The sequence below is a fragment of the Ranitomeya variabilis genome, chromosome 2 (genome assembly GCF_051348905.1).
Source record: "Ranitomeya variabilis isolate aRanVar5 chromosome 2, aRanVar5.hap1, whole genome shotgun sequence".
NCBI classification, from domain to species: Eukaryota; Metazoa; Chordata; class Amphibia; order Anura; family Dendrobatidae; genus Ranitomeya; species Ranitomeya variabilis.
In genome coordinates, this window is record NC_135233.1 from 347,698,995 (window position 1) to 347,722,767 (window position 23,773).

Below are 23,773 nucleotides of genomic sequence, written 5' to 3' on the forward strand. Positions count from 1 at the left end.
CTGCAGTGGAGCCTGCTCAGCGGAGACATCGGTCCCAGCGTCTCGCTCAGTCTGACTCTGAACAAAGAGTTACTGATGCTTTTCTTGCTTCTGCCATGGAAGTCATTGCTGGGCAGCGGCGAGCAGACGCTTCTGGGACTAAGTCCTGCTTTTCTCGTTCTGAGCATGCCCAGAGTAAGATCTCTCAGTGGAGATCGAGGGTCACATGATCAGATACTGCAACTAAGGCCATTGGTCCTTCAGGAAGGTCCTGTAGGTGCTCACGCTCTGTGGCAGCCTCTCATTGGTCCTTCTAGGAAGTTCCTGTATGTGCTGCAACTATTTAACGCTCGCATGGCCGCACGGCCATGCGCTAGTATTGTTCTATGTTATGTGCTTTGCGCCAGTGTGGTCATGTGAGTTTGTGTTCAGGGACCCTGCTGAAATAAGCCCCTAGAATGATGGCACCTCTGGCGAGGAGATTTTGTGTGAATGTATTCAGGGACCTGGCTGAAATAAGCCCCTAGAATGCTGGCACCTCCGGCGAGAAGTTTGTGTGCATGCATGACCACTGACTGCTCTCAGTTGAGTAGTTAGCCTGTGCCACTGTGAAGTCAAACAGGGCGCAGTGCTTTGAGTTTCGGCTACTCTGTGAAGTAGCAGGGCTAGCTCATATTTAGGGCAGCACGGTGGCTCAGTGGATAGCACTGCAACCTTGCAGCGCTGGAGTCCTGGGTTAAAATCCCACCAAGGACAAAATCTGTAAGGAGTTTGTATGTTCTCCATGTGTTTGCGTGGGTTTCCTCCCACATTCTGAAGAAATTCTTATAGGGAATTTAGATTGTAAGCCACATCTGGGACAGCGATGATTATGTGAGCAAAAACTGTAAAGTGCTTTGTAATATGTTAGCGCTATATAAAGAATATTATTATATGTCATAATCTTATTTTTTTCTAATACTCTTCATTGAAAATTCCCTATCCTTCCCTCGCTATTCAGTCTAACCACTTAATTTTTTTTCTGCCCCCACCCTGAAATGAAGCATCATCATGGGCTGAGCTAGTCCCTGCTCCAATGAGCATGCATCTATTGTCAATTCCAGTGGATGCTCATGTGGCACCCCAGGAGTTCGGGTACCACAGTACTGCTGCCTTCCTCTCGGGGAGGGTAGTACTATGCCAGGAAACAAGAGGGATCTCTTTGGCAGGTAAATCACACACACAACACCTACTTAATCCAGGCCAGGAGGGGGAGCTCAAAACCCTGTTTTAAGGCAGCTTCCCTGAATAAACATCCTGGTTTGGAGGAGGAGTGAGCCAGTCTGAGAGAGACAGTGGACAGAGACAGTTAGTTCTGAGAGACCAGTGAGTGCCGTTAAGTCTGGAGAGCAGACAGGAAAGGAGCAGAGGAGAGACTTCAGGGCTCAAGGAGGCTGCAAGTGGACTTCCGAGGAGCCAAAGCGCAGAGACCGGGTACCGGGAGCCTGAGGCTAGAGTGGAACTGTAGGACACCTAGCAGAACCGGAGGGCACAGAACTACATGTATACTGCCCAAATTAAGCCTGTGGTACAGCAGCACCCTGGAGCCTGGAGTCACTGTGCAGAGACTCCAGAAGCAAGATACGGGTCACAAGGACCCAAAGAAAACGACCACGGAGTCCATATAAAGTAATATATCAAAAAAATGTTTTATTAACTATTAAAACAGTATTCAAGACAATAGAAAACAGGTGAGGTAGGATACCACACGGTGTACACCAACACCGCACCAATACATAAAATACCAAAGGCGCACGGAGCCGAGGAAAGAAAACATATGCTTATGAGCAGCTTTACAAAAAAAGACTAAGCTTACAAGGACCAAAAATCTAAATGGTAAAAATTCCATACAGATAGAAACGCGATCTCCAGAAGATATATAAATGCACAGTGCTCAAAATGACCCATGGCCCTATATGCCACATAACGACCATACTAGATGACCAGTGTAGAAATAAAGTATGGAATATACGTTACCTCCAAATGGAGAGCAATGTGTTTACCTTCCCCCGTGTCCGTGCGTCCAACCCGACGCGCGTTTCGGTCGCACACCTTCCTCAGGGGCTTAGTGAAAAGATGCCGAAGGTATAGTTTTATATCATTCCATCCCGGAAATGATACCTGGCAACCCGGAAATGAACTGCCGTCACCATAGAAACACATACACAATCCCCATTCCAGCATAGCGGTGGTACCAATAAAAAGATGTATACATAAACAATTGCATAATAATGTCCGTGAGCACCTGTGCTGTACACGCCAGCCACACGACAATCACAGGGCCCTGTGAAGTCGAGCATCGGACGCACAGCCAGACCAGGCGCCCAACAGGGCAGGAAAGAAGTGCGCATGCGCTAGCATAAATCAAGAAGACAAAACCGCCATATTGGAGCAGGGAAATAAGAGCAAGCAGCCAGAGAAAGTAGTGGTAAGTAAGAAAAAACAAATACGGTAACCAAAGAAGAAACACTGTAGATAGACATATAAATACTGCATATTACTAGAACTCAATAATAAATAAACAAAGATGTATGGTTATATAAACAATGGTACTGCGAACTCATATGGAGAATTGGAGATAGAAATAACATGTGGATGACACAACTCGCTATGCTAGCTCAGTCAAATATGCTAATTTACCCAATATATAACATTTTTTATAAAAACATAAAGACATTTTATAAATACATAAAGAGTTGTCACTACGTTGTATTGTATTCTGAAATATATTTAGATGGTATATCCTCCAGGGTGGAAAAAAGAGTTCAATGGCAATGGCTATCAAGTGTAAATCCGCCGTTTCATCCGCCAGCCAGCTTGATTGTTCATACATGTTTCAAAAAGCAGCTTCTTCCATATATCCATTAAGACAGAATGGAACTACATATAATACAGACATCAGTAACAACACCTAAAACATAAAAAAATATTATTTAATAAAAAAAAATAATAATAATAATAAGAAGAAATAAAAAGGTTAAAAACAAAATGCCCGGTGCGGCATTGGAATACGAAATGCCAATTATGAAACGGGTGGTGATCATAGGAAGGGTGAGAAGCTTAAATTCTCGTTCAATCCACGTGGATGAACCGTATCCAAGGTCCAGATCCAGCGAGATTCTAACTGCGCCAATCGTTGGGAGATATTTCCTCCACGAATACCCAGATCAATGGCATCAATACCTCTAACCCGCAATTCTTTACTGTTACACTTATGATGGAGCCTAAAATGTCTGGGTATCGTTTTTAGAAGGTCTACATCTACATCGCCACTGGCCGCCTGAATGCCCCATACGTGCTCCCTGACCCTGATCTTAAGTTGGCGTGTGGTCAAGCCAACATAGATCAGGGAGCACGGACAAGTGGCATAGTAAATCACATTCATAGTCGTACACATTATTGATTTCTCAATCTTAAAATTCTTACGACCAGAAGAATCTGAGAATGAATCGGTATGATCAATATTGACACAGGCGACACAGCGACCGCAGGGCCTACAACCACCTCTAACAGGTATACCACCAAAGAATGTCCTATTGGGACCTCCATTATAGTGACTGCGTACCAAGCAGTCACGTAAATTCTTGGAACGCCTAAACGTAATAGCCGGACTAGAAGGTAAGATTTTAGCGATGGTTGAATCAGTCATAAGGATTGGCCATGCTTTCACGAGTGCAGTTCGTATTGACTCAGAGCAGGTGTTAAAGTTGGTGACAAATCTCACCACTCCGGACTCCTTGGTACCAGTCCTATTCCGATATAATAATGTGTTCCTATTGGACCATTTCGCTCTGTGATAAGCCCTTTTTATGGCTCGGCGACTATAGCCCCTCTCAATAAAACGCTGCTTGGGCTTATCAGCTTCCACCTCAAAAAGAGTTTGTGTGGAACAAATGCGCCGAAGCCGCAAAAATTGCCCCACGGGCACAGAGCGAATCATATGGGCCGGGTGTGAGGAGGAGGCATATATGTTGTGAATTTGGATTCTGGGCTCCCCCGGTGGCCGCTTGTGGAATTGGACTTGTCATCCTCTTTCCTGTTTCACCTGATTCCATCAGTAGTGGGTGTCGCTATTTAAGCTCATTTCTCTGGTGGTTTCTTGCCGGTCAACAATGTTATCTGATGCCTCTCAGTGCTTGTTCCTGCTTCTAGACAACTACTGATAAGTTGGACTTTTGTCCATGTTTTGTTTTGCCTATTTGTTCCAGTTCGCAGCTGAAGTTTTGTTACTGTGTCTGGAAAGCTCTCGTCGATCAGGGATTGCTACTCTGGCGTTATGAGTTAATGCCAGAGTTTAAGGTAATCTCTGGATGGTGTTTTGTTAGTATTTTTCTGCTGGCCATGAAAGTATACTATCTGTCTTCTGCTATCTAGTAAGCGGACCTCAAATTTGCTAAGACTATTTTCCTGCTGCGTTTGTTGTTTCATCTGAACTCACCGTCATTATATGTGGGGGGCTACTGTCTTCTTTGGAATATTTCTCTAGAGGTGAGCCAGGTCTTATATTTCCCTCTGCTAGCTATTTAGGTCTTAGGCCAGAGCTGGGCATCTAGCGATTAATAGGAAATGCTACCTGGCTATTTCTAGTTGCGCGGCAGGCTTAGTTCATGGTCAGTATAGTTCCATCTTCCGAGAGCTTGTCCTTCTATAGGCTTGCTATGATCTCTGCCTGCAGAGATCATGACAGTTTGACCGGCCAATAAAGTGTTAAAGACCCAGGTTGAGAAAGGAGAGTTATAAGAAGTCTGCTGGAATTTTTTTTTTTTTTTTTTTTTTTTTTCCTCCAGTCTGCCTTGCTGCAGTCTTTTTTCTCTCTCTCCTCCTAATCTCTGTATGCTCTGTGTGCACCTGACAATAATGGATCTCCAGAGTGTAACTGCGGGTTTGAATAATCTCATCACGAAAGTACAAAATTTACAAGATTTTGTAGTACATGCTCCGGTATCTGAGCCGAGAATTCCTTTGCCGGAGTTCTTCACAGGGAATAGAGCTAGCTTCCAGAATTTCCGAAATAATTGTAAGCTTTATTTGTCCCTGAAGTCTCGTTCAGCTGGAGACCCTGCTCAGCAGGTTAGGATTGTGATTTCCTTGCTCAGGGGTGACCCTCAAGATTGGGCCTTCTCATTGCCAGCAGGGGATCCTGCGTTACGCGATGTGGATGCGTTTTTTCTGGCCTTGGGCTTGCTTTATGAGGAACCTCATTTGGAACTTCAGGCAGAAAAAACTTTGATGGCACTATCTCAGGGGCAAGACGAAGCTGAAGTTTTCTGCCAAAAATTCCGTAAATGGTCTGTGCTTACTCAGTGGAATGAGTGCGCCTTGGCGGCAACTTTCAGAGAAGGTCTCTCTGATGCCGTTAAGGATGTTATGGTGGGGTTCCCTTTGCCTGCAGGTCTGAATGAGTCCATGACAATGGCTATTCAGATTGATAGGCGTCTGCGGGAGCGCAAACCGATGCACCATCTGGCGGTGTCTATGGAAAAGACGCCAGAAAGTATGCAGTGTGATAGAATTCTGTCCAGGAGCGAGCGACAGAATTTTAGACGGAAGAATGGATTGTGTTTCTATTGTGGGGATTCTACTCATGTTATATCGGCATGCTCTAGGCGTACAAAGAAGCTTGATAAGTCTGTTTCCATTGGCACCATTCAGTCTAAGTTTATTTTGTCTGTAACCCTGATTTGCTCTTTGTCATCCATTGCCACGGACGCCTATGTTGACTCTGGCGCCGCTCTGAGTCTTATGGATTGGTCCTTTGCCAATCGTTGTGGTTTTGATTTAGAGCCTTTGGAGACTCTTATTCCTCTGAAGGGGATTGACTCCACCCCATTGGCTAATAATAAACCACAATACTGGACACAAGTAACCATGCGTATCAATCCGGATCACCAGGAGATTATTCGTTTCCTGGTGCTGTATAATTTACATGACGATTTGGTACTGGGATTGCCATGGTTGCAGTCTCACAACCCAGTCTTGGACTGGAGAGCTATTTCTGTGTTGAGCTGGGGATGTAAGGGTATTCATGGGGACGTACCTTTGGTTTCTATTTCGTCGTCCATTCCCTCTGAAGTCCCTGAGTTCCTCTCTGATTATCAAGACGTCTTTGACGAACCCAAGCTTGGGTCGTTACCTCCGCACCGTGAGTGCGATTGTGCCATAGATTTGATACCGGGTTGTAAATATCCAAAGGGTCGTTTGTTTAATTTGTCTGTGCCGGAACATGCTGCTATGCGGGAATATATAAAGGAGTCTTTGGAAAAGGGACATATTCGTCCATCTTCTTCTCCCTTGGGAGCTGGGTTTTTCTTTGTCTCAAAAAAAGACGGCTCTTTGAGACCATGTATTGATTATCGGCTTCTGAATAAGATCACTGTTAAGTATCAATACCCATTGCCATTGCTTACTGATTTGTTTGCTCGTATAGAGGGTGCTAAGTGGTTCTCTAAAATTGATCTTCGTGGGGCGTATAATTTGGTGCGGATCAGGCAGGGGGATGAGTGGAAGACCGCATTTAATACGCCCGAGGGCCACTTTGAGTATTTGGTCATGCCTTTTGGTCTTTCTAATGCCCCTTCAGTTTTCCAGTCTTTTATGCATGATATTTTCCGCGATTTTCTGGATAAATTTATGATAATATATCTGGATGATATTCTGATTTTTTCTGATGACTGGGACTCTCATGTCCAGCAGGTCAGGAGAGTTTTTCAGGTTCTGCGGTCTAATTCTTTATGTGTGAAGGGGTCTAAGTGCGTTTTTGGGGTCCAGAAAATTTCCTTTTTGGGGTATATTTTTTCTCCCTCTTCCATTGAGATGGATCCCGTCAAGGTGCAAGCTATTTGTGACTGGACTCAGCCCTCCTCTCTTAAGGGTCTTCAGAGATTTTTGGGCTTTGCCAACTTTTACCGCCGATTTATTGTTGGTTTTTCGGATGTCGTTAAACCACTGACTGATTTGACCAGACAAGGCGCTGATGTTGCTAATTGGTCCCCTCATGCTGTAGAGGCCTTTCAGGAGCTTAAGCGCCGTTTTGCCTCTGCCCCTGTGTTGCGTCAGCCTGATGTGAATCTGCCTTTTCAGGTTGAGGTTGACGCTTCGGAGATCGGTGCTGGGGCAGTGTTGTCGCAGAAAGGTTCCGACTGCTCCGTCATTAGGCCTTGTGCCTTCTTTTCTCGCAAATTTTCGCCCGCAGAGCGGAATTATGATGTTGGGAATCGGGAGCTTTTGGCCATGAAGTGGGTTTCACCCTCGATTTTCCTCCGGTCAGGTGGAATCCTCGGATTGTCCTGGAGTGGATGCGGTGGTGGAGAGATTGCATCACATCTGGGGGCAGGTTATGGACAATTTGAAGTTGTCACAGGAGAAGACTCAGCGTTTTGCCAACCGTCATCGTCGTGTTGGTTCTCGGCTTTGTGTTGGAGATTTAGTGTGGCTGTCTTCTCGTTTTGTCCCTATGAGGGTCTCTTCTCCTAAGTTTAAACCTCGGTTCATCGGCCCTTATAGAATATTGGAGATTCTTAATCCTGTTTCTTTCCGTTTGGACCTCCCTGCGTCCTTTTCCATTCATAACGTTTTTCATCGGTCGTTATTGCGCAGGTATGAGGTACCTGTTGTACCTTCTGTTGAGCCTCCTGCTCCGGTGTTGGTTGAGGGTGAGTTGGAGTACGTTGTGGAGAAAATTTTGGACTCTCGTGTTTCCAGACGGAAACTCCAGTATCTGGTCAACTGGAAGGGTTACGGCCAGGAGGATAATTCTTGGGTCAATGCATCTGATGTTCATGCTTCTGATCTTGTTCGTGCCTTCCATAGGGCTCATCCTGGTCGCCCTGGTGGATCTGGTGAGGGTTCGGTGCCCCCTCCTTGAGGGGGGGGTACTGTTGTGAATTTGGATTCTGGGCTCCCCCGGTGGCCGCTTGTGGAATTGGACTTGTCATCCTCTTTCCTGTTTCACCTGATTCCATCAGTAGTGGGTGTCGCTATTTAAGCTCATTTCTCTGGTGGTTTCTTGCCGGTCAACAATGTTATCTGATGCCTCTCAGTGCTTGTTCCTGCTTCTAGACAACTACTGATAAGTTGGACTTTTGTCCATGTTTTGTTTTGCCTATTTGTTCCAGTTCGCAGCTGAAGTTTTGTTACTGTGTCTGGAAAGCTCTCGTCGATCAGGGATTGCTACTCTGGCGTTATGAGTTAATGCCAGAGTTTAAGGTAATCTCTGGATGGTGTTTTGTTAGTATTTTTCTGCTGGCCATGAAAGTATACTATCTGTCTTCTGCTATCTAGTAAGCGGACCTCAAATTTGCTAAGACTATTTTCCTGCTGCGTTTGTTGTTTCATCTGAACTCACCGTCATTATATGTGGGGGGCTACTGTCTTCTTTGGAATATTTCTCTAGAGGTGAGCCAGGTCTTATATTTCCCTCTGCTAGCTATTTAGGTCTTAGGCCAGAGCTGGGCATCTAGCGATTAATAGGAAATGCTACCTGGCTATTTCTAGTTGCGCGGCAGGCTTAGTTCATGGTCAGTATAGTTCCATCTTCCGAGAGCTTGTCCTTCTATAGGCTTGCTATGATCTCTGCCTGCAGAGATCATGACACATATAGTAGCATGTTGGTGGACGTTGGTTTATGGTAGATATTAGTACAAATGCCACCACCCACATCCCTCCGAAGAACAACATCCAGAAATTCGATTTCATCCGGGTGATGTTTGGTAGTAAGCCGTATATTCAAATTATTGTTGTTAACTAACCCGAAGAACTGATCAAGAGCCGAAGAGGTACCCTGCCAGATGAGGAAGACGTCGTCGATGTACCGCATCCAGGTGAGGACGCAGTAAACCGACGACGGCCGCTCATCTGACAGGAAGAGGTCCCTCTCCCACAGCCCCAGGAACAAATTTGCATACGAGGGGGCAAAAGCCGCCCCCATAGCAGTGCCCTGGAGCTGCAGGTAGAGGGACCCCTTAAAGGTGAAAATTTTTTGCGTTAGAGTAAATTCCAACATCTCAAGTACCAAGGCCCTGAAATCAGAGGAGTAGTCAGACGAATCCAAGAAAAACTTAAGAGCCCGTAATCCGTCACTATGATGAATACTAGTATACAAAGATTCGACATCAGCCGTTACCAGGAGGGTATCGCGGTCGAGTGAAATCCCATCAACCATCCGGAGCAGCTGAGTCGTATCCTTTAAAAAGGATGGCAGACCCATCACCAACGGTTGTAAAATGGAATCAATCCATTTATTGATGTTCTCCAGGAAGTTTCCCCGACCTGAGACAATTGGGCGTCCTGGGGGGACATTAATGTTCTTATGTATTTTGGGGAAAACGGTGGAATAGTAGGTTCCTTGACCACCAAAGCGGTGGCCAGGTCCTTCGTAATAACTCCACCATCCACAGCAGCAGATATAATCATGGACAGGTGCGTATTATAGGCGGACAAGGGGTTGAATGTGAGCTCCCTATAACACACCGGGTTTTTCAACTGGTGAAATGCCTCATGTTCGTACATAGTTATAGGCCAAATAACAACGTTGCCCCCCTTGTACGCCGGCTTAAGCATCACGTCAGGAAGCTGCTGCAGATGGTGGAGACGCTGCCGTTCCTCCCCAGTTAGATTGTCCCCCCGAATGTGCTGCGGAATCTTCAAAAAACATTGGTAACCACCTGCACAAATAGATCAATTGCGCCACAATTGGAAAGAGGGGGAAACTTCCTGGAGCGTGGTCTAATAGAAGGGGGTATCCTACCTCCCTCAGTAGACTTGTGTTCGTCCGATAACTCCTCTAAAGCCCTCAGGGCTGCTTGTTCTTCTTCTGTGGGAAAAAGAACATGCAAATTGTCATCAAAGAAATATCTTTTAAATAATAGCGACCGGGCAAAAAGATGGAGACTCCAGAAGGAACGGCTGATGCTTCCTACTATACAGGTACCTTTCCCAGGATAGGGGTAGGAACCAGGACCTTGTTAGGACATTACAAACAGCAAAGGACTATAGCAAGCGCACAGTGGAAGGCTCCCAACCTGACTTGCCAAGGGGATTCCACTTGTTTGTGGGCTGCCTGGACTCCTAATGTACCTGTTGCTGGTACCCTGGACTGAGGCCTTTTACATCTTCAGTAAACCAGGTAAAGACTTTACAACTTGTGTCCTTTACTCATTGACCGGCAAACACCATCATCACCATACACTCTAGGACCCCTGGGTACCCCACTTCACCTGTTGGAAGTGTTACCATCATTGCTGCAACAACATCCCCCAGAGGACCCTTTTAAAGCAGTGTCAGTCCCCCCTATTGACCAAATACCACAGGTGGCGTCACAACAGACTTATTCACAATTCCCCTTTTAAAGACCGTTCCCTTTTACAGTGAGTCCCAGGGCTACGGACCAGGTCGCAGCCACTGTGACATCCACTTTAATAGCCGGCCGGACCCGGTACCGAGTACCCTGCCCTGGTGGGCGACTCACTTACTTTGATGCTCTCTTGCTGCTTCTGATCAGAAGTGACAAGCTGGCAAAAGTTTCCATTGTCATTACACATTGTAAATAAAGAATGAGCGAGTAGAGACCAGTGATGTCACTTGTGGGGGTGGTCTCTGCTCACCATTTCTCTTCTTGCAATGTCAGTGCGCTCTGTTGCTGGCTCGACACTTCTGATCAGCGTTGGCGAGAGAGCGCACTGTCACTGTCCACTTACACTCACCGGCCACTTTATTAGGTACACCTGTCCAACTTCTTGTTAACACTTAATTTCTAATCAGCCAATCACATGGCGGCAACTCAGTGCATTTAGGCATGTAGACATGGTCAAGACAATCTCCTGCAGTTCAAACCGAGCATCAGTATGGGGAAGAAAGGTGATTTGAGTGCCTTTGAACGTGGCATGGTTGTTGGTGCCAGAAGGGCTGGTCTGAGTATTTCAGAAACTGCTGATCTACTGGGATTTTCACGCACAACCATCTCTAGGGTTTACAGAGAATGGTCCGAAAAAGAAAAAAAATCCAGTGAGCGGCAGTTCTGTGGGCGGAAATGCCTTGTTGATGCCAGAGGTCAGAGGAGAATGGGCAGACTGGTTCGAGCTGATAGAAAGGCAACAGTGACTCAAATCGCCACCCGTTACAACCAAGGTAGGCCTAAGAGCATCTCTGAACGCACAGTGCGTCGAACTTTGAGGCAGATGGGCTACAGCAGCAGAAGACCACACCGGGTACCACTCCTTTCAGCTAAGAACAGGAAACTGAGGCTACAATTTGTACAAGCTCATCGAAATTGGACAGTAGAAGATTGGAAAAACGTTGCTTGGTCTGATGAGTCTCGATTTCTGCTGCGACATTCGGATGGTAGGGTCAGAATTTGGCGTAAACAACATGAAAGCATGGATCCATCCTGCCTTGTATGGAGCATCTTTGGGATGTGCAGCCGACAAATCTGCGGCAACTGTGTGATGCCATCATGTCAATATGGACCAAAATCTCTGAGGAATGCTTCCAGCACCTTGTTGAATCTATGCCACGAAGAATTGAGGCAGTTCTGAAGGCAAAAGGGGGTCCAACCCGTTACTAGCATGGTGTACCTAATAAAGTGGCCGGTGAGTGTATGTGAACAATTATGTATTGTTTGATTTTAATCTCCTATGATAAAAAATACTCCATAAGGGGAAAAATATGATTCTAATACTTTTTGCTTAACTTTTGCTATTAGTTAATGTTTTGGATTTTCATATGAGGTTCATTGATTGCTTCACTATGATACACATGGCAGATCTGAGGGCCTGTAACTCGTGTCTGTCACTCTATCCCATAGGTGAATCCACTGGTAGAAATAATAAGTGACATTTCTGTGTCCATTTACAGATTTTGCCTTGGTCTCAACGAGCTTTAATTTACCTCTGTGTCATCACTACAAAACATCTCTGCTATAATCTACCAATGGACACCTTGTACATATGAAATGTAAAAAAAAAATATTTGATCCTTTAGACAGAAATGAAAAGCGTGCCGAATTTGCTTCTAGCAGACATCACAGCTGTCAGGACTCAGGAGTAAGTGAGGTCTAATCAGTCCATGTCCTAAGACGACATTCGTAAGAAAGGGGAACAAGTTTATTTATCGTGAAGGAGGCAATCAGGCAGCGAGAACATAAAGTGGCTGAAAAAATACAGCTGATTTCTTATTTGTAACTCAGGTCACAACTCTTACGGAACATTGCTAGATACATCCCGGGTCATTGAGAAGTCGGTGGAGCAGAATATTGCTGACAATGACTATAGTTAGGAATGGCACCAACTATCTCTTGTACCAAAATGCATTAAGTATATTTTTGTGGAATTATATAAGATTGTTAGGAAGGTTTAGCAATACACTTTATTCCTGTATTTCCCAATTTTCTTTCATTTGCTTTTTTAAAGTCAATTGAAATAATAGTAGGGTTGCACACAAAATCTGACACCATAATGGGCCCCAAAAGTCCAGTGGAAGAGAACTGATTTTAAGGTAATTCTGGAAACAATATCTTACTATTAGGAAAACTTTTTTTCAGGCGATGTTCAAATGTCCTCTTTCATTTCCGTGTAAAGTAAGCTACGGAGACACCATCACGTGTTTCTCAACGCAAGCAATGAATAGCCAGGCCTTTCTCCGGGAAGGAACAACCACGGGAAGGGCAGCATCCAATAAAGGAGAATATCCAATAAAGGAAGACCACCTATGCCAAGCATGGTATCCATCCACAAACAGCTGTTTCGGGGTTTTTGCCCCTCATCAGTGTGGAGTAGGAAACTGGCTATTAGGAGCAGTGCCTGGTGAAAGGCTATAAAGGAACAGATGAATGACCTCGGGGAGACCAAAACATCCAACACTGCGGAGACACCATCACGTGTTTCTCAACGCAGTGATCCAGAACACTGCCCCCATCCCTTATGGGAAATATGCAAATGCATGTAAAGTAAGCTGCGGAGACACCATCACGTGTTTCTCAACGCAAGCAATGAATAGCCAGGCCTTTCTCCGGGAAGGAACAACCACGGGAAGGGCAGCATCCAATAAAGGAGAATATCCAATAAAGGAAGACCACCTATGCCAAGCATGGTATCCATCCACAAACAGCTGTTTCGGGGTTTTTGCCCCTCATCAGTGTGGAGTAGGAAACTGGCTATTAGGAGCAGTGCCTGGTGAAAGGCTATAAAGGAACAGATGAATGACCTCGGGGAGACCAAAACATCCAACACTGCGGAGACACCATCACGTGTTTCTCAACGCAGTGATCCAGAACACTGCCCCCATCCCTTATGGGAAATATGCAAATGCATGTAAAGTAAGCTGCGGAGACACCATCACGTGTTTCTCAACGCAAGCAATGAATAGCCAGGCCTTTCTCCGGGAAGGAACAACCACGGGAAGGGCAGCATCCAATAAAGGAGAATATCCAATAAAGGAAGACCACCTATGCCAAGCATGGTATCCATCCACAAACAGCTGTTTCGGGGTTTTTGCCCCTCATCAGTGTGGAGTAGGAAACTGGCTATTAGGAGCAGTGCCTGGTGAAAGGCTATAAAGGAACAGATGAATGACCTCGGGGAGACCAAAACATCCAACACTGCGGAGACACCATCACGTGTTTCTCAACGCAGTGATCCAGAACACTGCCCCCATCCCTTATGGGAAATATGCAAATGCATGTAAAGTAAGCTGCGGAGACACCATCACGTGTTTCTCAACGCAAGCAATGAATAGCCAGGCCTTTCTCCGGGAAGGAACAACCACGGGAAGGGCAGCATCCAATAAAGGAGAATATCCAATAAAGGAAGACCACCTATGCCAAGCATGGTATCCATCCACAAACAGCTGTTTCGGGGTTTTTGCCCCTCATCAGTGTGGAGTAGGAAACTGGCTATTAGGAGCAGTGCCTGGTGAAAGGCTATAAAGGAACAGATGAATGACCTCGGGGAGACCAAAACATCCAACACTGCGGAGACACCATCACGTGTTTCTCAACGCAGTGATCCAGAACACTGCCCCCATCCCTTATGGGAAATATGCAAATGCATGTAAAGTAAGCTGCGGAGACACCATCACGTGTTTCTCAACGCAAGCAATGAATAGCCAGGCCTTTCTCCGGGAAGGAACAACCACGGGAAGGGCAGCATCCAATAAAGGAGAATATCCAATAAAGGAAGACCACCTATGCCAAGCATGGTATCCATCCACAAACAGCTGTTTCGGGATGTTTTGGTCTCCCCGAGGTCATTCATCTGTTCCTTTATAGCCTTTCACCAGGCACTGCTCCTAATAGCCAGTTTCCTACTCCACACTGATGAGGGGCAAAAACCCCGAAACAGCTGTTTGTGGATGGATACCATGCTTGGCATAGGTGGTCTTCCTTTATTGGATATTCTCCTTTATTGGATGCTGCCCTTCCCGTGGTTGTTCCTTCCCGGAGAAAGGCCTGGCTATTCATTGCTTGCGTTGAGAAACACGTGATGGTGTCTCCGCAGCTTACTTTACATGCATTTGCATATTTCCCATAAGGGATGGGGGCAGTGTTCTGGATCACTGCGTTGAGAAACACGTGATGGTGTCTCCGCAGTGTTGGATGTTTTGGTCTCCCCGAGGTCATTCATCTGTTCCTTTATACTCTTTCATTTCCGGACTTGAGAGCCATTGTCTAAAAACGGAAATAAAACATTAAGTTAACTTGTCATTTTTGCATCCTTCAGGACCGGATCCAGCAGAAAATAAAAATAATCAAGAAAAGCATGCCGAATTGAAACAGATCCAACTTAACAACGGAACCTATGGTTTCTGTTTTGTGTCTGTTCGCACCCATTTTGTTTGCATTTATTTTGTGCCTGGCTTTTTAATGCTTTTTTAATTACTTTGATGGGCAACTGTCCCGCCTCGGCTCCCCTTCAGCAATGCCCATTTTAGCAGAGCTTCTTCAAATGCCAAAAGTTAAAAAAAAAAAATTACGCAGCACTGCGCTGTTCAGTTTGCAATTATGCAAGGCATTTTACACTAGTTTTGTTGCATAAAAGTTTTGATGAATTGGCCCCTATGTTTTTTGACTTGTCCAAAATCTAGATAGAAGGTGGAACAGATGCAAGTGGATGCCTTTTTAGGAAACATACTGTAAATTTATGCTACCCATACATAACATAACAATTGTAAGTAAATACCAATATTTGTATACAGCCTATTCCTAAAATGTCATCTGTTTGACCTGCTACTGGATATAATTTTTGGCCACACACAAAAATGTAGTCTGGACAACTATTGTTTCATACAAATAAATCTCTTCCAAACGGAACAATTAACGATGCGAACGGATACCAAATGGGAAGCAGGGTTTTTGCTTTAAAATAGATCTGTCAAATTGATCCATTTAAAAACAAATGGATTGGTTTGTATCTGTTATCCGTTTGCATCAATATTTGTTCTGTTTTTCTTTTTTTACATTTGTGCTGTTTTTTTTTCACATCTAAAACTAATATTTGAACAGAATCTTACCACTTGACTAAAAAATAACCCATTACACATTGGTGACAAGTAACAATAGAATAATAGAACCATATAATGTTAGAGTTGGAAGGGACCTCCAGGGTCATCGTGTCCAACCCCCTCCTCAATGCAGGATTCACTAAACCATCTCAGACAGATGTCTGTCCAGCCTCTGTTTGAAGACTTCCATTGAAGGAGAACTCACCACCTCTCGTGGCAGCCTGTTCCACTCATTGATCACCCTAACTGTCAAAATTTTTTTTATAATATCTAATCTGTATCTTCTACTTTTCAGTTTCATTCCATTGCTTCTCGTTTTTCCATGTGCAAATGAGAATAATGATGATCCTTCTACACTGTGACATCCCTTCAGATATTTGCAGACAGCTATTAAATCTGTTCTTAGGCTTCATCTTTGCAAGCTAAACATTCCCAGATCCTTTCATCGTTCCTCGTGGGACATACTTTGCAGTTCGCAATACAATTAAAAGTGGACATACACATTTTCTTTAGGATCGTTCCTCTTTTGGTAGGCCCAAAGAACCCTAATCTGATACTGGATAGTACTTTATAGTAACAGGGATGAGTTGGATGGGTGGCATCGATGATCATTAATAGGACATCTGCTGTAGATCTTTGAAGGACCAACTCCTGGCACGCCAGCCGAGAGGGGCAGTGCTCTAGTGGACAACGGAATCCCCTTTAACAGATACAGGGCCCCACATTTGGTATTTAGGCACATTGTTGTAATTCACTCAATTTAAGAACAGGCACGGCAACAGCTAAAGGAAAGTAGCTGTGATTAGAAAAAAAAAAGACATGTGGCGCTTGTCTTAGCACTATGGTCTTTCATACCGTTGATAAGCGGGGGTGTGCGGAGTCAGACCTCCACCAATTTGATGTTAATGGTCTTTCCTGAGGATGGACCATCGGTATTATAGTTCTCTTTTTGACTAAGACATAGATGAAAAAAATATATAATGTTGAGCAGTAAAAAAGAAGTCAAGCAAAGTATTAGTTGAAGCGGTAACTCATCATTTTATGTAAATTTTTCAAAAGCTATTTGAAAAGTTTTCCTTTAAGAGACTTCATGCAGGAAGATGAAATAGGGGCTTATATTTCTAATATTTCTTAGTTATATATTTTTTTCTCTGGGAGAAATGCGCATTTGGATTATAAATGTGGCATTTACACTGAACACAGACATTTTGTAGCTATAGAATAGGAAAAAATGCAATAGGAATCTGCAGTAAAAGCTAATGGCAGCTCTGATATTCTTTCATGTCTGTGAGATATAGTCGTACCGTGAACGAGCAAACGACACATTTAGAGGGAAAGGGAAAAGTGTAGATTAATGCCAAGGAGGTCCAGATGTGATAAGAGGTTGTGCTTTCAAATTACGTTTTCACTCGGCAATCCGTGTGTATTTCAGCAGCCGTAAATAATCCACAACGATGGTAGAATGTGCTTGTCCAGAGCGGCCATGAAATTGCTTTACCTATGAGATGTGACTGTCCATAGACTCGGCGGCACTAGCAATGGTACTATACATTACAAAGATGCAGCATGGCGATGCGTGACGCACTGACACTTACTAGAATATACAAGCCTTGTACCCTGTTTGACCTCATGTAAGCTAAAACTTTTGTCTATAGGTATGAATTGTACAGTTTTACTTAAAAGCATGTAATTTAGGCTTAAAACAATTTTTGCTGGCCTCTATAGCCTCTGTTCTGCAGTATTAGTGGCTGCAGAATGAGTTATCTGAGAATCTGTCAGTGAATTCATTCTGATGACTCATTGAGAGAGTAAGCAACTCTCCCAACTACTCTTTTATCTGTCTTTTTCTATGCTCCTATTGCTGATTTATGATTGCAAACTACATAAAATGTGAATGTGGCAGGAAACAACGAACTTGTAAAAGTTAAACAGTGCAAAATTGGAAATGAATCTCAATTTCAAAAGCATTTTTTTCACCCCAACTATGTGAACTTAAGTAAAAAAAAAAAGTGGCCATGAAGGTGGGCAACCACTACTAGTCTAGATGTCTGTCATCCTAGTTTTAAACCTCCAAAGCCCCTTTTAAAGGGGGTTTCTAACAACATTGAAACCCTCATTTTGTAAGGCATTCGACCTTCAAAAATTCTTCTCCTGTCCCCCAGCATTCGTCTTTTGTGGTTCCATAATGATACGCCTTGTTTCTGGTATCAAAAATGGCAAATTTCATCATAAATTGTATTGTACTATACAGGATCCAAGAAGTATTGTTTCTCCTTGCGGAGAGTGACATGATAAGCATGTCGAGGTGAGGAGACTTAAAGCCGCAATGCTCCTCTGGGAAATATGCAAATTGTTTCTAGGGGAAAGGAGTTGCTACCTGCGGTCAGCTGCGAGCATAGAGATTTCCAACATGGCCAATTAACCCCTGTTCGGCCAGAGGGAATAAACACCATTAAAAAGAAGAAGTGCTTCTTCTCGATGCCAGAGTAGGAGCAAGCAGATGCTGCGGTCTTCTGGCTCCACACTGTCGCGGTAACCCCGTGACACATATGACACACCATTCTTGATAAATTCCCCTCCGATGTGTGTTTTATGGTGTGATGGAAAATCCTTTTAAGGGCTCATACTCACCTGCGAGAAACTCGGATGAGTCTCGCACGTCAATACCCGGTGCAGCTGCCGGCACTCAGGAGCGGAGCGTGCGGCTGCATGTGTTCCTATGCGGCCGCACGCTCCGATCTGAGTGCCGGGTGCAGTGCCGGGTATTAACGTGCGAGACTCATCCGAGTTTCTCGCAGCTGAGTATGAGCCCTAAAGATAAGCCTCATTTAGCAACTGCAAACAATGAAACTATCCATAGCAACCAATCAAAGCTCACCTTTCATTTTTCCAGAGCAGTTTAAGAAATGAAAGCTGCGGTGTGATTGGTTGCTATTAGCAACACATTTTGCTATTACATAGTTTTGGTAAATGAGGCCTAACATTCGAACAATTATTAGTGACAGTGATTTAAGACTGAGATTTGTTTGATAATTTCTTAAGACTACTATCAGGTAAAAGATTACTGTTTAATGTGACAACCCACCTGACACCCAAAAATTACACGCGATGTTCCTTCTTTGCTGGATGGTGGTCATTCACTGCATCAATTTTAACACTAGAAAAAGGCATTCACAGCGCAGCCAATTTTTGTTCTTGTGCTTTATTCTTTTTTTCCTCCACTTTTTCTAAGAACCACAACTTTTTTATTTGTTTGTCAACGTGGCCATTTTTTTGCAGTACGAGTTGTAGTTCCTAATAGCACCATTCATCATACCATGGATTGTAGAAAAAGAAAAATGGCTAAAAAAATTTCAAATGCAGTGAAATCCCCCAAAAAAAACGGCATTTACGCCATTGTCTTTTGGGTTTTGTTTTTAATACGTGTTTCTATGTCATAAAAATGACCCAACGACAGGATTTTTCAGGTCAGTATGACTACATCTATACCAAATTTGTATAGCTTTATTTTTTTTTAGTAGCTGAAATTTGTAAAATAAAAAAAAATATTAGTTTGTGTTGCCATTTTCTGAGACCCATAACTTTTTTATTGTTCCATCCATGGAGCTGTGTAAGGGCTTGTTTTTCTTTCCGTGGTGAGCTGATGCTTTTATTGATGGGTACGTATGATGTTTTGATAATTTTTTATTGCATTTTTTGCTGAGGTACAGTCAGCAACCAAAAAACAGCTTGCTTTCTGTTTTTTTTCTTTTTTTTTACTTTTTGGCATTTAATGTACAGGTTAAATGACTTTATATATTGATAGATCTCACATTTTCAAATGTGAGATACTGAATGTGTATTCGTTTTATTTTTCTTAATATGTTACCACTACACCCAGTAAGCAAAAACTGGAGCAAATGCAGAGAGGAAGCGTTGGAGCCATAGAGGATGAGTGACAGCTAATTCTCATTATTAAACCCAGCACAGATCAATAGAGGACAAAAAATTATAACTAAAAACCCATTTAACAACCCAAATATTGCACAAAAATCTATATACACTCACCGGCCACTTTATTAGGTACACCTGTCCAACTTCTTGTTAACACTTAATTTCTAATCAGCCAATCACATGGCGGCAACTCAGTGCATTTAGGCATGTAGACATGGTCAAGACAATCTCCTGCAGTTCAAACCGAGCATCAGTATGGGGAAGAAAGGTGATTTGGGTGCCTTTGAACGTGGCATGGTTGTTGGTGCCAGAAGGGCTGGTCTGAGTATTTCAGAAACTGCTGATCTACTGGGATTTTCACGCACAACCATCTCTAGGGTTTACAGAGAATGGTCCGAAAAAGAAAAAAAATCCAGTGAGCGGCAGTTCTGTGGGCGGAAATGCCTTGTTGATGCCAGAGGTCAGAGGAGAATGGGCAGACTGGTTTGAGCTGATAGAAAGGCAACAGTGACTCAAATCGCCACCCGTTACAACCAAGGTAGGCCTAAGAGCATCTCTGAACGCACAGTGCGTCGAACTTTGAGGCAGATGGGCTACAGCAGCAGAAGACCACACCGGGTACCACTCCTTTCAGCTAAGAACAGGAAACTGAGGCTACAATTTGTACAAGCTCATCGAAATTGGACAGTAGAAGATTGGAAAAACGTTGCTTGGTCTGATGAGTCTCGATTTCTGCTGCGACATTCAGATGGTAGGGTCAGAATTTGGCGTAAACAACATGAAAGCATGGATCCATCCTGCCTTGTATGGAGCATCTTTGGGATGTGCAGCCGACAAATCTGCGGCAACTGTGTGATGCCATCATGTCAATATGGACCAAAATCTCTGAGGAATGCTTCCAGCACCTTGTTGAATCTATGCCACGAAGAATTGAGGCAGTTCTGAAGGCAAAAGGGGGTCCAACCCGTTACTAGCATGGTGTACCTAATAAAGTGGCCGGTGAGTGTATATACACTGTGTGCAGAATTATTAGGCAAGTTGTATTTTAGAGGATTATTTTTATTATTGATCAACAACTATGTTCTCGATCAACCCAAAAGACTCAGAAATATCAAAGCTTAATATTTTTGGAAGTTGGAGTGTTTTTTTTTCTAGATTTGGCTATCTTAGGAGGATATCTGTTTGTGCAGGTAACTATTACTGCGCAGAATTATTAGGCAACTTAATAAAAACCAAATATATTCCCATCTCACTTTTTTATTTTCACTAGGTAAACCAATATTCCTGCACAAAATTTAGAAATAAACATTTCTGACATGCAAAAACAAAACCTAAAAAATTAGTGACCAATATAGCCCCCTTTCTTTATGATGACACTCAGCAGCCTCCATCCATAGATTCTGTCAGTTGCTTGATCTGTTTATGATCACCATTGCGTGCAGCAGCCACCACAGCCTCCCAGACACTGTTCCGAGAGGTGTACTGTTTTCCCTCCCTGTAGATCTCACATTTTATGAGGGACCACAGGTTCTCTATGGGGTTCAGATAAGGTGAACAAGGGGGTCATGTCATTATTTTTTCTTCTTTGAGACCTTTACTGGCCAGCCACGCTGTGGAGTAGTTGGAGGTATGTGATGGAGCATTGTCCTGCATGAAAATCATGTTTGTCTTGAATGATACCGACTTCTTCCTGTACTACTGTTTGAAAAAGTTGTCTTCCAGAAACTGGCAGTAGATCTGGGAGTTGAGCTTCACTCCATCCTCAATCCAAAAAGGTCCCAAAAGTTCATCTTTGATGATACCAGCCCATACCAGTAACCCACCTCCACCTTGCTGGCGTCTGAGTCGGAGTGGAGCTCTCTGCCCTTTACTGATCTAGCCTCTGGCCCATCCATCTGGTCCATCAAGAGTCACTCTCATTTCATCAGTCCATAAAACCTTTGAAAAGTCAGTCTTAAGATATTTCTTGGCCCAGTCTTGACGTTTTATCTTATGTTTCTTGTTCAAAGGTGGTCATTTTTCAGCCTTCCTTACCTTGGCCATGTCCCTGAGTATCGCACACCTTGTGCTTTTTGTTACTACAGTAATGTTGCAGCTCTGAAATATGGCAAAACTGGTGGCAAATGGCATCTTGGCAGCTTCACGCTTGATTTTCCTCAATTCATTGGCAGTTATTTTGCGCCTTTTTTGCCCAGCACGCTTCTTACGACCCTGTTGGCTATTTGCCATGAAACGCTTGATTGTTCAGTGATCACGCTTCAAAAGTTTGGCAATTTCAAGACTGCTGCATCCCTCTGCAAGATATCTCACAATTTTGGACTTTTCAGAGCCCGTCATATCTCTCTTCTGACCCATTTTGCCAAAGGAAAGGAATTTGCCTAATAATTAAGCACACCTGCACACCTTATATAGGGTTTTGATGTCATTAGACAACACCACTCCTCATTACAGAGATGCACATCACCTGATTGAATTAATTGGTAGTTGGTTCTCAAGCCTGAACAGCTTGGAGAAGGACAACATGTATAAAAAGTATCATGTGATCAAAATACAACTTGCCTAATAATTCTGCACACAGTGTAATTGTCTAAGGTCCACTTCCGTCTGTTTGTCTGTTTGTGTATTTGTCTGTCACGGAAATCCCGCATCGCTAATTGGTCGTGGTCGGCTGAGTGCAACCAATCAGCGACAGGCAGTCTGGCCGCGAATTGCCCCCCTCCCTACTCCCCCCCAGTCAGTGGCCCATCCATACTCCCTTCCAGTCAGCACCCACATAGCGTTTTAGCAGTCCGTTAAACGGACTGCGTTACACCATGGCATAACGCGGTGTAACGCAGTCCGTTAACACTGCCCTTAACCCTGTAAGTGTGACCAACTTAATGTTAAAAATAATAATTAAAAAAATCATTATATTATCACCTTCTGGCATCCACGGCAGCCTTTCCCACTCCTCACGACGCTCCGGTCCCAAGAATGCATTACGGCAATGACCCCAGATGACATAGCAGTCTCGCGAGACCGCTACATCATCACGGGTTATTGCTGCAAGACATTACTGGGAACGGAGCGATGTGAGGAGCATCGCTAAAGGCCTGGGCTGGATTCAGGGGTCGCCAGAAGGTGAGTATATAACTATTTTTATTTGAATTCATTTTTTAACAGGGATATGGTGCCCACATTGCTATATACTACGTGGGCTGTTATATACTACGTGGGCTGTGTTATATACTGCGTGGGCTGTGTTATATACTGCATGGGCTGTGTTATATACTATGTCACTGTGCTATATACTACGTGGGCTGTGCTATATATTATGTGGCTGTGCTATATACTACGCGGCTGTGTTATATACTATGTGGGCTGTGTTATATACTGCGTGGGCTGTGCTATATACTACGTGGGATGTGCTATTTACTACATGGGCTGTGTTATATACTGCGTGGGCTGTGCTATATACTACTATACTACGTGGCTGTGCAATATACTACGTGGCTGTGCTATATACTACGTGGCTGTTTAATATACTTGGAAAGAAGGAATATAAACCAGCTCACCCGTGATGCATAAATCAAACCTCAGGAGCACGGACCCGCTGTGTCCAGGTGTATAAAGTCCAAAAAAGAAGAGAATGTCCAAAAAGAGTTTTCTTTATTCACAAACTTTAAACTTGGAGGATACAGACTTCAGCACGAACCATATGGGTAAAAATCTCAACGCGTTTCTGGAGACTAAGCTCCCTTAATCATGACCAAGGGAGCTTAGTCTCCAGAAACGCATTGAGATTCTTACCCATATGGTTTGTGCTGAAGTCTGTATCCTCCATGTTTAAAGTTTGTGAATAAAGAAAACTCTTTCTTACGGATTCGGTGAAGCTGGACATTCTCTTCTTTTTTGTTCAATATACTACATGGCTGTGCAATATGCTATGTGGGCTGTGTTATATTCTACGTGGCTGTGCAATATACTACGTGGCTGTGCTATATACTACGTGGCTGTGTTATATACTATGTAGCTGTGCTATATACTACGTGGCTGTGCTATATACTATGTAGCTGTGTTATATACTATGTGGCTGTGTTATATACTGCATGGGCTGTGCTATATACTATGTGGCTGTGCAATATACTATGTGGCTGTGCAATATACTAAGTGGCTGTGCTATATACTACGTGGGCTGTGTTATATACTGCGTGGGCTGTGTTATATGCTACGTGGCTGTGTTATACACAATGTGGCTGTGTTATATACTGCGTGGGCTGTGCTATATACTATGTGGCTGTGCTATATACTACGTGGAAATTGTATGCTACGTAGCTGTGCTATATACTAC

General features: G+C 43.8%; 1 long non-coding RNA gene across 1 annotated transcript in view; it reads right to left on the reverse strand.

Moving 5' to 3' along the window:
- Nucleotides 1-1,720: 1,720 nt before the first annotated feature.
- Nucleotides 1,721-23,773, reverse strand: part of LOC143809405 (uncharacterized) — a 100,429-nt gene continuing 78,376 nt past the window's right edge. Inside the window, exons 2-3 of the long non-coding RNA XR_013222267.1 lie at nucleotides 9,764-9,829; nucleotides 1,721-2,929 (exon numbers count right to left, since the gene is read on the reverse strand). This is a non-coding gene — a long non-coding RNA (uncharacterized LOC143809405). The remainder of the gene's footprint in view (nucleotides 2,930-9,763; nucleotides 9,830-23,773) is intronic.